Genomic DNA, 11436 nt, shown 5'->3' with positions numbered 1-11436 from the left:
TCCCACCAGAAAGGAGTGACTGGCTGGTTCCAACATTTGTTCGTTCCAGTTACCGCACTCACTTGCTCACGTGCTCCCCTCCCACGAGGAGTGACCAGCTGCAGGCTGAGTTAAAGGAGCCACTCCAGTTCCTGCCTGTGAGGGGGGTCAAGGGAACTATCCCACCTCATCAGGATGGGCTGAGTTGGCTTCTTGGTATAAGTCACAATCCAGGTGGCTTCCGTTGGTCTGCCCACATGTAAATGTCTGAAAAATATCTGAAAAAGACCAATCTTAGGTTTTGATAATAGTGATGTTATCTATAGAAACAACTGGGGAAGTTACAAATCTTGTGACCTCTGGCTACATGACCCCTGAACATCAAGGAATTATAGAAGAATGGCTGGTTATCATTTAACTATGCCTACATTTAGCAGAATTCATGCCCCTCCCATAATCCTATCATTGTGGCCTTCCATTAGTCTTACAAAAGGTGGTTTTAGTCCCCAGAGGGGTCAGCTCTGGGAAGGGACTGCTGTCATCCTTGTTCAACGTTAAACTAAACTAAATTCCTCCCATAGTTAGCTTGGCCTAGGCCCAGCCAGATTTCTTTTCTTTTCTTTTTTATTTTTTTGAGACAGAGTCTTGCTCTGTTGCCCAGGCTGAAGTGCTATGGCACGATCTTGGCTCATTGCAACCTCCGCCTCCGAGGTTCCAAAAATGATTTTTTGTGGAGAATAAGGTCTGGTTGTGTTGTTCAGCCTGGTTTTGAATTCCTGGGCTCAAGTGATCCTCCCATCTCTGCCTCCTAAAGTGCTGGGACTATAGGCGTAAGCCACCATGCTCAGCCTAGGTTTCTTTTTTTTTTGAGATGGAGTCTTGCTCTGTCACCCAGGCTGGAGTGCAGTGGCCGGATCTCAGCTCACTGCAAGCTCCGCCTCCCGGGTTCACGCCATTCTCCTGCCTCAGCCTCCCGAGTAGCTGGGACTACAGGCGCCGCCACCTCGCCCGGCTAGTTTTTTTTTTTTTTTTGTATTTTTAGTAGAGACGGGGTTTCACCGTGTTAGCCAGGATGGTCTCGATCTCCTGACCTTGTGATCCGCCCGTCTCGGCCTCCCAAAGTGCTGGGATTACAGGCTTGAGCCACCACGCCCGGCCAGCCTAGGTTTCAATTAGATTTAGATTGAAGTTAGTTTTGAAAACACACATTTTGAAAATTGTTGATAATTCCCTTCTTCTTTGCAAAACATTAATTATTTGTTTATTTATAATGAATGAGACATACATATGGGAATAAGAGTGTATGGTGAAAATTCTCTCTCACCAGACCCCACATACCCAATTTCTCTTCCACAGAGGCCAGTTTCTGTGTCTTCTTCCAGAAACATAGGCCGTGCAAATAAGAGCTCTATGAGTGTATGTTTAGATGTGTCTTTGTATTCTTGCTTTATTTGCTTAACAATATATCTCAGAGCTTGTTTCTTTTTTTTTTTTTTTTTTGAGACAGAGTCTCGCTCTGTCTCCCAGGCTGGAGTGCAGTGGCCGGATCTCGGCTCACTGCAAGCTCCGCCTCCCGGGTTTACGCCATTCTCCTGCCTCAGCCTCCCAAGTAGCTGGGACTACAGGCGCCCGCCACCTCGCCCGGCTAGTTTTTTGTATTTTTAGTAGAGACGGGGTTTCACCGGGTTAGCCAGGATGGTCTCGATCTCCTGACCTCGTGATCCGCCCGTCTTGGCCTCCCAAAGTGCTGGGATTACAGGCTTGAGCCACCACGCCCAGCCTCAGAGCTTGTTTCCTTCATAGCTGCATGTATGCATTTGGTTTTGTCATATATATATTATATATATGATATAAATACATAATATATGACAGATATAATATATGACATATATATGACATTTATTACATATCATATAATATGTTATATAGTATATATTATATGTCATATAATATATGTTATATATGACATTTATATTATATATGACATATTGTATATATGGCATATATGATATATATTTTAGAATCTCCCACTGTCTCCCAGGCTAGAGTGCAATGGCTCGATCTCAGCTCACTGCAACCTCTGCCTCCCAGGTTCCAGCAATCCTCCTACCTCAGCCTCCCAAGTAGCTGGGATTACAGGCATGCGCCACCATGCCCAGCTAATTTTTGTATATTTAGTAGAGATGGGGTTTCTCCATGTTGGTCATGTTGGTCTCAAACTCCTGACCTCAGGTGATCTACCCACCTCGGCCTCCCAAAGTGCTGGGATTACAGGTGTGAGCCACCGCGCCCAGCCTCTCCCTTCCTTCCTTCCTTCCTTTCTCTCTCCTTCCTTCCTTCCTTTATTTCTTTTTCTTTTCTTTCTTTTTTTTTTTGAGACAAAGTCTTGCTCTGTTGCCCAGACTAGAGTGCAGTCATGTGATCACAGGATCCTCCCACCTCAGCCTGCTAAGTAGCTGGGACTACAGGGACAGGCCACTGCGTCTGGCTAATTTTTAAACTGTTTGTAGAGACATGTTCTGGCTATGTTGCCCCAGATAGCTGGTCTTGAATGCCTGGGCTTTAAGCAATCTTCCTGCCTCGGCCTCCCAACATGTTGTTTTTGTTTCGTTTTGTTTTGTTTTTGAGACGGAGTCTTGTTCTGTCACCCTGACTGGAGTGCAGTGGCCCGATCTGGGCTCACTGCAAGCTCCGCCTCCCGAGCTCACGCCATTCTCCTGCCTTAGCCTCCCGATTAGCTGGGACTATAGGCACCTGCCACCACACCCGGCTAATTTTTTGTAATAGAGACGGGGTTTCACCGTGTTTGCCAGAATGGTCTTGATCTCCTGACCTCGTGATCTGCCTGCCTCGGCCTCTCAAAGTGCTGGGATTACAGGCGTGAGCCACCGCGTCCGGCCCCAACATGCTGTGATTATAGGCGTGAGTTACTGTGCTCAGCCTTGGATTTCTTTTTAGGCCGTTTTTCCATGTGAGACCCAGAGAGCTGGGGTGCCCAATCAAGGCCTTGCCAAAAGCCAGAAGCCAGTGCGGACCAGAACCCAGATTACCCATTTCTCATCCACCACTGGCCAAAGGGTTAATGGCTGTTGGCAGACACAATGTTTTTGTTTTTTATTGATTTGTGTGTTTACATTTGACTTCCCAAAAGGGTCTGAGGCAACTGCCATTGAGCTATCAGGACTTGTATTTGCTTTTACCACACTCCCGCTTGGAGGGAAGCCAGACAGTCCAAGCCAACACAGCCAGGCTAGAATGGAGTCAAGCTGCAGCCCAGGGCCGAAGCCAAGGGAGGCACCAAGAGCCAGGGGCCAAACCAGATAGATCACATTTGCCATCAGGCCAAGCACCAAGTCACCACCACGGCCAGGTGTGAGCTACAGGCCCAAGAGCCAGGTCAAGCAGAGAGTGTTCAGGGTACACCCCCCTCCCAGTCCCCAGAATATGGCCCCTTCTGATACTCAGCCCTGGCGCTGGGCTGAATCTTACCTGGAGGCAGATATGAAATGGATGGAGAGGCCGGGCGTGGTGGCTCACGCCTATAATCCCAGCACTTTGGGAGGCCGAGGTGGGTGGATCATCTGAGGTCAGGTGTTTGAGACCAACCTGGCCAACATGGCGAAACCCCATCTCTACTAAAAATAGAAAAATTAGGCCGGGCGCGGTGGCTCAAGCCTGTAATCCCAGCACTTTGGGAGGCCGAGACGGGCGGATCACGAGGTCAGGAGATCGAGACCATCCTGGCTAACACGGTGAAACCCCGTCTCTACTAAAAAGTGCAAAAAACTAGCCGGGCGAGGTGACAGACGCCTGTAGTCCCAGCTACTCGGGAGGCTGAGGCAGGAGAATGGCGTAAACCTGGGAGGCGGAGGTTGCAGTGAGCCGAAATCACTCTGTCATCCAGCCTAGGTGACAGAGCAAGACTCCATCTCCAAAAAATAAACAAACAAAAAGAAATGGATGGAGAGCTGAGGATAAAGGTAGGAAACTTGTGTCCCAGGAAACTGGAACAGTCAGAGAAGGTACAAAGGCGAAGGAGCTGATGAAAGTCAGGCTCAGGCCGGTTGCAGTGGCTCACGCCTGTAATCCCAGCACCTTGGGAGGCCGAGGCGGGGGGATCACTTGAGATCAGGAGTTTGAGACCAGCCTGACCAACATGGTGAAACCCTGTCTCTACTAAAAATACAAAATACAAAATTAGCCAGGCATGGGGGCGCATGCCTGTAATCTCAGCTACTTGGGATGCTGAGGCAGGAGAATGGCTTGAACCTGGGAGGTGGAGTTTGCGGTGAGTGGAGATCAAAATACTGCACTCCAGCCTGAGCAACAAGGGTGAAACTCCGTCTCAAAAAAAAAAAAAAAACCCAAAACAAAACAAAACAAAAAATCCCAAGAGCAAAACTTCATCTCAAAAAAAAAAAAAAAAAGGTCAGGCTCAGAATTGCCCCCCAAGCCCTGCCCTGTCATCAGGCTGGGTCTTCTCTTCCCTCGTCCAGAGGGGATTGGAACATGTGGGGAGACAGGAGGTCATTTTGGAGACCCAGGTTTGAATTCTGGTGCCTCCATATCTTGGCTGTGGCATTTGAGCAAAATCATTCACTCTTCCGTGCAACAAATATTTATTGAGCAACTACTATGGTAAGGCATTAGCCAGGTTCTAGGGAACGAAGATGAGTAAACCACAGTCCCCACTCCCATGACATGACAGTAGGAGAGTCAGATGAGCACAGATGGTAACATTATGAGATAGTGGTGTGGTGGGGGCAAAAACAGGCGTCTGTGGATCAGAGGGAGCCCCTAACCAGGGAGAGAAGGCCCAGGTAGAGTCTCTTGGGGAATTCCCTGGGATCACCCGTTCATTCAACAAATACATAAAGTGCCTACTGTGCGTCAGGCACTAAGCAAGACACCAGAGAAACAATGGTCTACAAGACAGACTTGGCCCGTGAACCAGTGGAACTTCACGGTTGAGTGAGGGAGGGAGACCAGAAGTGTGAGTTGTGAGAAATGCAATGATGGAAACATAGCACTGTCATCGAGACTAACACAGGGGATACGTACATGGGACGGGGGACGTGAGGCAGAATGTTGTGATGTTGGACCAAAATGAGACTGTCCGGCCGGGCGCGGTGGCTCAAGCCTGTAATCCCAGCACTTTGGGAGGCCGAGACGGGCGGATCACGAGGTCAGGAGATCGAGACCATCCTGGCGAACACGGTGAAACCCCGTCTCTACTAAAATATACAAAAAATTAGCCGGGCGAGATGGCGGGCGCCTGTAGTCCCAGCTACTCGGGAGGCTGAGGCGAGAGAATGGCGTAAACCCGGGAGGCGGAGCTTGCAGTGAGCTGAGATCCGGCCACGGCACTCCAGCCTGGGCGACAGAGCGAGACTCCGTCTCAAAAAAAAAAAAAAAAAAAAAAAAAAAAAAAAAATGAGACTGTCCTTGTGAACTTATGCAATATGTATCTATCCTATCTTTGTCTGCTGAAAGGCGTCACTTCCAGGAATGCTGAGTTTACCCAGTGCCCAGATCTTAGTGGCTAAATATCCTTCTCCGTGAAAGGGCACCATTCCTTGAAGAAATGGCTTCTGATCTCAGGGCTGGTGCTGAGGAAGTACAAGGTGCAGCTGGAATATCTTATTATGAAAGAAAGGAACGGAAGGAACAGAGGGAGGCAGGGAAGGAGGGGAAGGAAGGATGATAGCATTTCTATATGAAGTCTGTTTGTGATACCAAACTTGGTAATATAATGAATGAACCAGCTTAAATATAGCACATTTGTGTTCTTAAAATAACCAGTGAAGGAAACTAGAAGCCAGAATGGTAAGAGGCCAAGGAAGGAGGGTTTCAGAGTGAGAGCGGGAAATAATCGTAGAGGCTGCAAATAAGTCAGATGAGGGCCAAGGTGTATCTGCTGGATTTAGTACAAGAGAGACCCGTGGTGATGGCCAACCACGTGAGTCCATGTTCACTGAGGAAGTGGGGAGAAGAGGACAGGAGGGTCATCAGTGAAGAGATGGTAGGTGAAGTCTGGGGAAGAGCCCAGGATGGTGGCACATAGCAACTCACCCTGTTTTTTTCCAGAACTGTCCTGGTTTTAGCATTGAAAGTCCCTCATCCTGGGAACCTCCTCAGTCCCTGGCAAACTAGGATGGTCACTGTTCACTCTCAGGTTTGCTAGTATCACCATATTCAGTAGTCACTGCCAGACTGGGGAGGCTAGGCCATATTTATTCATTCAACAAACTTTTGCTGGCCCTGGAAATACAATGCCTGCAAAACATACACAGTCCCTACCCTTACAGACTACGTGAAATTCTTTATTTGCATTTAAGTGATGTTTTTGAGATGGAGTTTCACTCTTGTTGCCCAGGCTAAAGTGCAATTGCACGATCTCAGATCACTGCAACCTCTGCCTCCCACGTTCAAGCGATTCTCCTGCTTCAGTCTCCCAAGTAGCTGGGATCTCGGCTTGCTGCAACCTCCGCCTCTTGGCTTCAAGCTATTCTCTTGCCTCAGCCTCCTAAGTGGGATTACAGGCGTGCGCCACCACACCCGGATAATTTTTGTAGTTTTAGTAGAGACGGGATTTCACCATGTTGGCCAGGCTGGTCTCAAACTCCTGACCTCAAGTGATCCACCCACCTCAGTCTCCCAAAGTGCTAGGATTACAGGCGTGAGCCACCACACATGGCCTTACATTTAAGGGATATTAATCAAGCTGGATATCCAAAAAGAAAAACAAAAAACAAAATGATAAAGCCTTTTCTTTCCTTTAGAATCATGGTTAAAAATGTGAAAAGTAAGCAAAGTGTAAAAAGGCAGGAATAAAAAATATTGGCAGATTTCCTTTCAGTATTTTTCCTACATGTTTCCCAAGTTACTTCCTATCAGTGTCCTAAAAAATGCAAGTTAATTTTAACTTTGGCCGCAAACCAAGAACAAAAAGGTTAACTGTATTGAATTAATTTTTCAAGCCAAAGTTAAAGGATCTGAGGATGATCTGCTGTCTCCAAGGCTCCAATCTCTGTTTTTTTCCTTTAGCAGGTGTGATCACACGCTGGCCAAGGTGGGTAATGACTTTCCCTATCCTCAGCAGGCTTCCTGCTGTACAATTTTTTCTTTTTACAAATTAAAATGCTACATTCACCTGATAATAAAAATCAAGTAGAGGCCAGGCTTGGTGGCTCATGCCTGTAATCCCAGCACTTTGGAAAGCTGAGGCGGGTGGATCACCTGAGGTGGAGAGTTCGAGACCAGCCTGACCAACATGGTGAAACCCCATCTCTTCCAAAAATGCAAAAATATCCTGGCGTGGTGGCAGGTGCCTGTAATCCCAGCTACTCAGGAGGCTGAGACAGGAGAGTCGCTTGAACCCAGGAGGCAGAGGTTGTAGTGAGCTGAGATCCACCATTGCACTCCAGCCTGGGTGACAAGAGTGAAATTCCATCTTTTCTTTTCTTTTCTTTCTTCTTTTTTCTTTTTCTTTTTTTTTTTTCAGATGGAGTCTCGCTCTGTCACCCAGAGTGCAGTGGCACGATCTCTGCTCACTGCAAGCTCTGCCTCCAGGGTTCACGCCATTCTCCTGCCTCAGCCTCCCGAGTAGCTGGGACTACAGGCGCCCACCACCACGCCTGGCTAATTTTTTGTATTTTCAGTAGAGACAGGGTTTCACCGTGTTAGCCAGGATGGTCTTGATCTCCTGACCTCATAATCCACCCACCTTGGCCTCCCAAAGTGCTGGGATTACAGGCGTGAGCCACCGCGCCTGGCCCACCTCATTGCTGATTTCTAACTCCTGAGCTCAAGCCATCTGCCTACCTCAGCCTCCAGAAGTGCTGGGATTATAGGTGTGAGCCACTATGCCTGGCCTCTATTTCTTTATATATAAAATTTAGTTAATACTGACTTTCTAATATAAAACATGAAATGTTACATAAGCAGAATGTGTATTAAAAAAGTGAATTTTGTTGTTGTTGATATTTTTTGAGACAAGAGACTTGCTCTGTCACCCAGACCGGAGTGCAGTGGCGCTATCTCGGCTCGCTGCAACCTCTGCCTCCCAGGTTCAAGCCATTCTCCTGTCTCAGCCTCCTGAATAGCTGGGATTAGGTATGCACCACCATGTCTGGCTAATTTTTATATTTTTAGTAGAGACGGGGTTTCACCATGTTGCTCAGGCTGGTCTCAAACTCCTGACCTCGTGATCCACCTGCCTCGGCCTCCCAAAGTGCTGGGATTATAGGTGAGCCACTACGTCCAGCCAAAAACATGAATTTTTAAACTCACGTTGTCTCTTTCATTTCTCTCCCCAGTGATGACTATATTACCTTAATATTAATTATTTTGGTTATATATCAGTAAACCTCTGTTCTTCCATCTTTTTTTTTTTTTTTTTTTTTTTGAGACAGAGTTTTGCTCTGTTGCCCAGGCTGGAGTGCAATGGCATGACCTCAGTTCATTGCAACCTCCGCCTCCCAGGTCAAGGGATTCTCATGCCTCAGCCTCCTGACTAGCTGGGATTACAGATGTGTGCCACCACGCCTGGTGAATTTTTGTATTTTTAGTAGAAACAGGGTTTCACCATGTGGGCCAGACTGGTCTCGAGCTACTGACCTCGTGATTTGCCTGCCTCAGCCTCCCAAAGTGCTGGGATTACAGGTGTGAGCCACCGCACCCGGCCTATTCCACCTATTTTTATCATTTCTCTGGTGAGAGAAACAGCTTGCAATTCCTCTTTCTTTCCTCACTTCCACATGTGACCTTTTCTCAGCTTCATGTTAACAAAAGTCAAAGGCAGGGCACGGTGGCTCATGCCTGTAATCCCAGCACTTTGGGAGCCTGAGGCAGGTGGATCACGAGGTCAAGAGCTTGAGACCAGCCTGACCAACATGGTGAAACCCTGTCTCTACTAAGAGTACAAAAATTAGCCAGGCATGGTGGTGTGCATCTGTAATCCCAGCTACTCGGGAGGCTGAGGCAGGAGAATCACTTGAACCTGGGAGGCAGAGGTTGTAGTGAGCCGAGATCGTGCCATTGCACTCCAGCCTGGGTGACAGAATGAGACTCCATTTCAAAAAAAAAAAAAAAGTTAAAATTGTGGGCCTTTGCAGTCTTTGCTGCCATTGAGTCTTCTGGATTTTTCTACAGGTTGACTCTGAAAGTTGAAATCCAATCAAGGATATTTATATTATTATGGCCACATGAACATTGTTTCTCAATCCCATAATCCATGTGTCACTCAAAGGACAATGTGGCAAGCAAGCACTAAGGCCCTAAATTGATACTGTATCAATTAAATACAATTGTGTCATGTTATAACTTGTGTTTCATTTATTTTATTTTATTTTTTATTTTTATTTTTTTGAGAGATGAACTCTCGCTCTGTCGCCCAGGCTGGAGTGCAGTGGCACAATCTCTCCTCACTGCAACCTCTACCTCTTGGGTTTGAGCAATTCTTCTGCCTCAGCTTCCCAAGTAGCTGGGACTACAGGCGTGTGCCACCACGCCCAGCTAATTTTTGTATTTTTTAGTAGAGATGGCGTTTCACTACATGTTGGCCAGGCTAGTCTTGAACTCCTGACCTCAGGTGATCCACCCACTTTGGCCTCCCAAAGTGCTGGGATTACAGGCGTGAGCCACTGTGCCCGGCCTATTTATTTAAGTTGTTATAGAGACAGGGTCTCACTCTGCTGCCCAGGCTTCGGTTCAATGGGGTGATCATAGCTCACTGCAACCTCAAACTCCTGGGCTGAAGTGATCCTCCTGACTTAGCCTCCAGCTGGGACTACAGGGGCATGCCATCACACCTGGATAATTTTTCTTGTATTTTTTGTAGAGATGGAGAGGGGTTCTCACTACGTTGCCCAGGCTGGTCTTGAACTCCTGGCCTCAAGAGATCCTCTCGTCTAAGCCTCTCAAAGCTCTAGGGGTACAGACATGAGCCGTGATACCCAACCTGTATTTATTTATTTTTATTTTATTATTTATTAATTATTATTATTTTTGAGACAGAGTCATGCTCTGCAGACCAAGCTGGAGTTCAGTGCCCAGATCATAGCTCATGGCAACCTGGAATTCCTGGGCTCAAGCCATCCTCCTGCCTCAGTCTCCCAATTAGCTGAGACTACAGGTGCACACCATGATGCCCAACTGTTTTATTGCTTTTTCTTTTTTCGAGATGGAGTCTCGCTCTGTTGCCCAGGCTGGCGTGCAGTCATGCAATCTTGGCTCATTGCAACCTCCGCCTCCTGGGTTCAAGCAATTCTCTGTCTCAGCCTCCAAGTAGTTGAGATTACAGGTGCCCACCACCATGACTGGCTAATTTTTTTTTTTTTTTTGAGACGGAGTCTCACTCTATCACTCAGGCTGGAGTGCAGTAGTGGCACGATCTCGGCTCACTGCAAGCTCCGCCTCCCAGGTTCATGCCATTCTCCTGCCTCAGCCTTCCGAGTAGCTGGGACTACGGTGCATACCACCACACCCAGCTAATTTTTTTTTTTTTTGAGACGGAGTTTCGCTCTGCCACCCAGGCTGGAGTGCAGTGGCCGGATCTCAGCTCACTGCAAGCTCCGCCTCCCGGGTTTACGCCATTCTCCTGCCTCAGCCTCCCGAGTAGCTGGGACTACAGGTGCCCGCCACGTCGCCCGGCTAGTTTTTTGTATTTTTAGTAGAGACAGGGTTTCACCGTGTTAGCCAGGATGGTCTCGATCTCCTGACCTCGTGATCCGCCCGTCTCGGCTCCCAAAGTGCTGGGATTACAGGCTTGAGCCACCGCGCCGGCCATTTTTTTGTATTTTTAGTAGAGACAGGGTTTCACTGTGTTAGCCAGGATGATCTCGATCTCCTCTCCTCATGATCCACCCACCTCGGCCTCCCAAAGTGCTGGGATTACAGGCGTGAGCCACTGCACCTGGCCTCATTTTTGTGTTTTTTAGTAGAGACAGGGTTTCACCGTGTTAGCCAGGATGGTCTCGATCTCCTGACCTCGTGATCCGCCCGTCTCGGCCTCCCAAAGTGCTGGGATTACAGGCTTGAGCCACCGCGCCCGGCCATTTTTTTGTATTTTTAGTAGAGACAGGGTTTCACTGTGTTAGCCAGGATGATCTCGATCTCCTCTCCTCATGATCCACCCACCTCGGCCTCCCAAAGTGCTGGGATTACAGGCGTGAGCCACTGCACCTGGCCTCATTTTTGTGTTTTTTAGTAGAGATGGGGTTTCTACTAAACCCCGCCTTGGCCTCCCAAAGTGCTGGGATTACAGGTGTGAGCCACCGCAACTGGTCTCAGCTGTTTTTTATTTACATCGTGATTTCAGTTTTGAAAATTTTCTGGGGATTCTAACTGCTTTCTTTCTTTGCATACTCTTTTTTTTTTTTTTTTTTGACAGGGTCTTACTCTGTTGCTCGTGCTGGAATGCAGTGGTGTGATCACAGCTCACTGCAGCCTCGACCT

The sequence above is a fragment of the Trachypithecus francoisi genome, unplaced genomic scaffold (genome assembly GCF_009764315.1).
Source record: "Trachypithecus francoisi isolate TF-2019V2 unplaced genomic scaffold, Tfra_2.0 Lachesis_group20, whole genome shotgun sequence".
Taxonomy (NCBI): Eukaryota; Metazoa; Chordata; class Mammalia; order Primates; family Cercopithecidae; genus Trachypithecus; species Trachypithecus francoisi.
The sequence above is the reverse complement of the archived record's forward strand: the minus strand, read 5'-3'. Positions refer to the sequence as shown.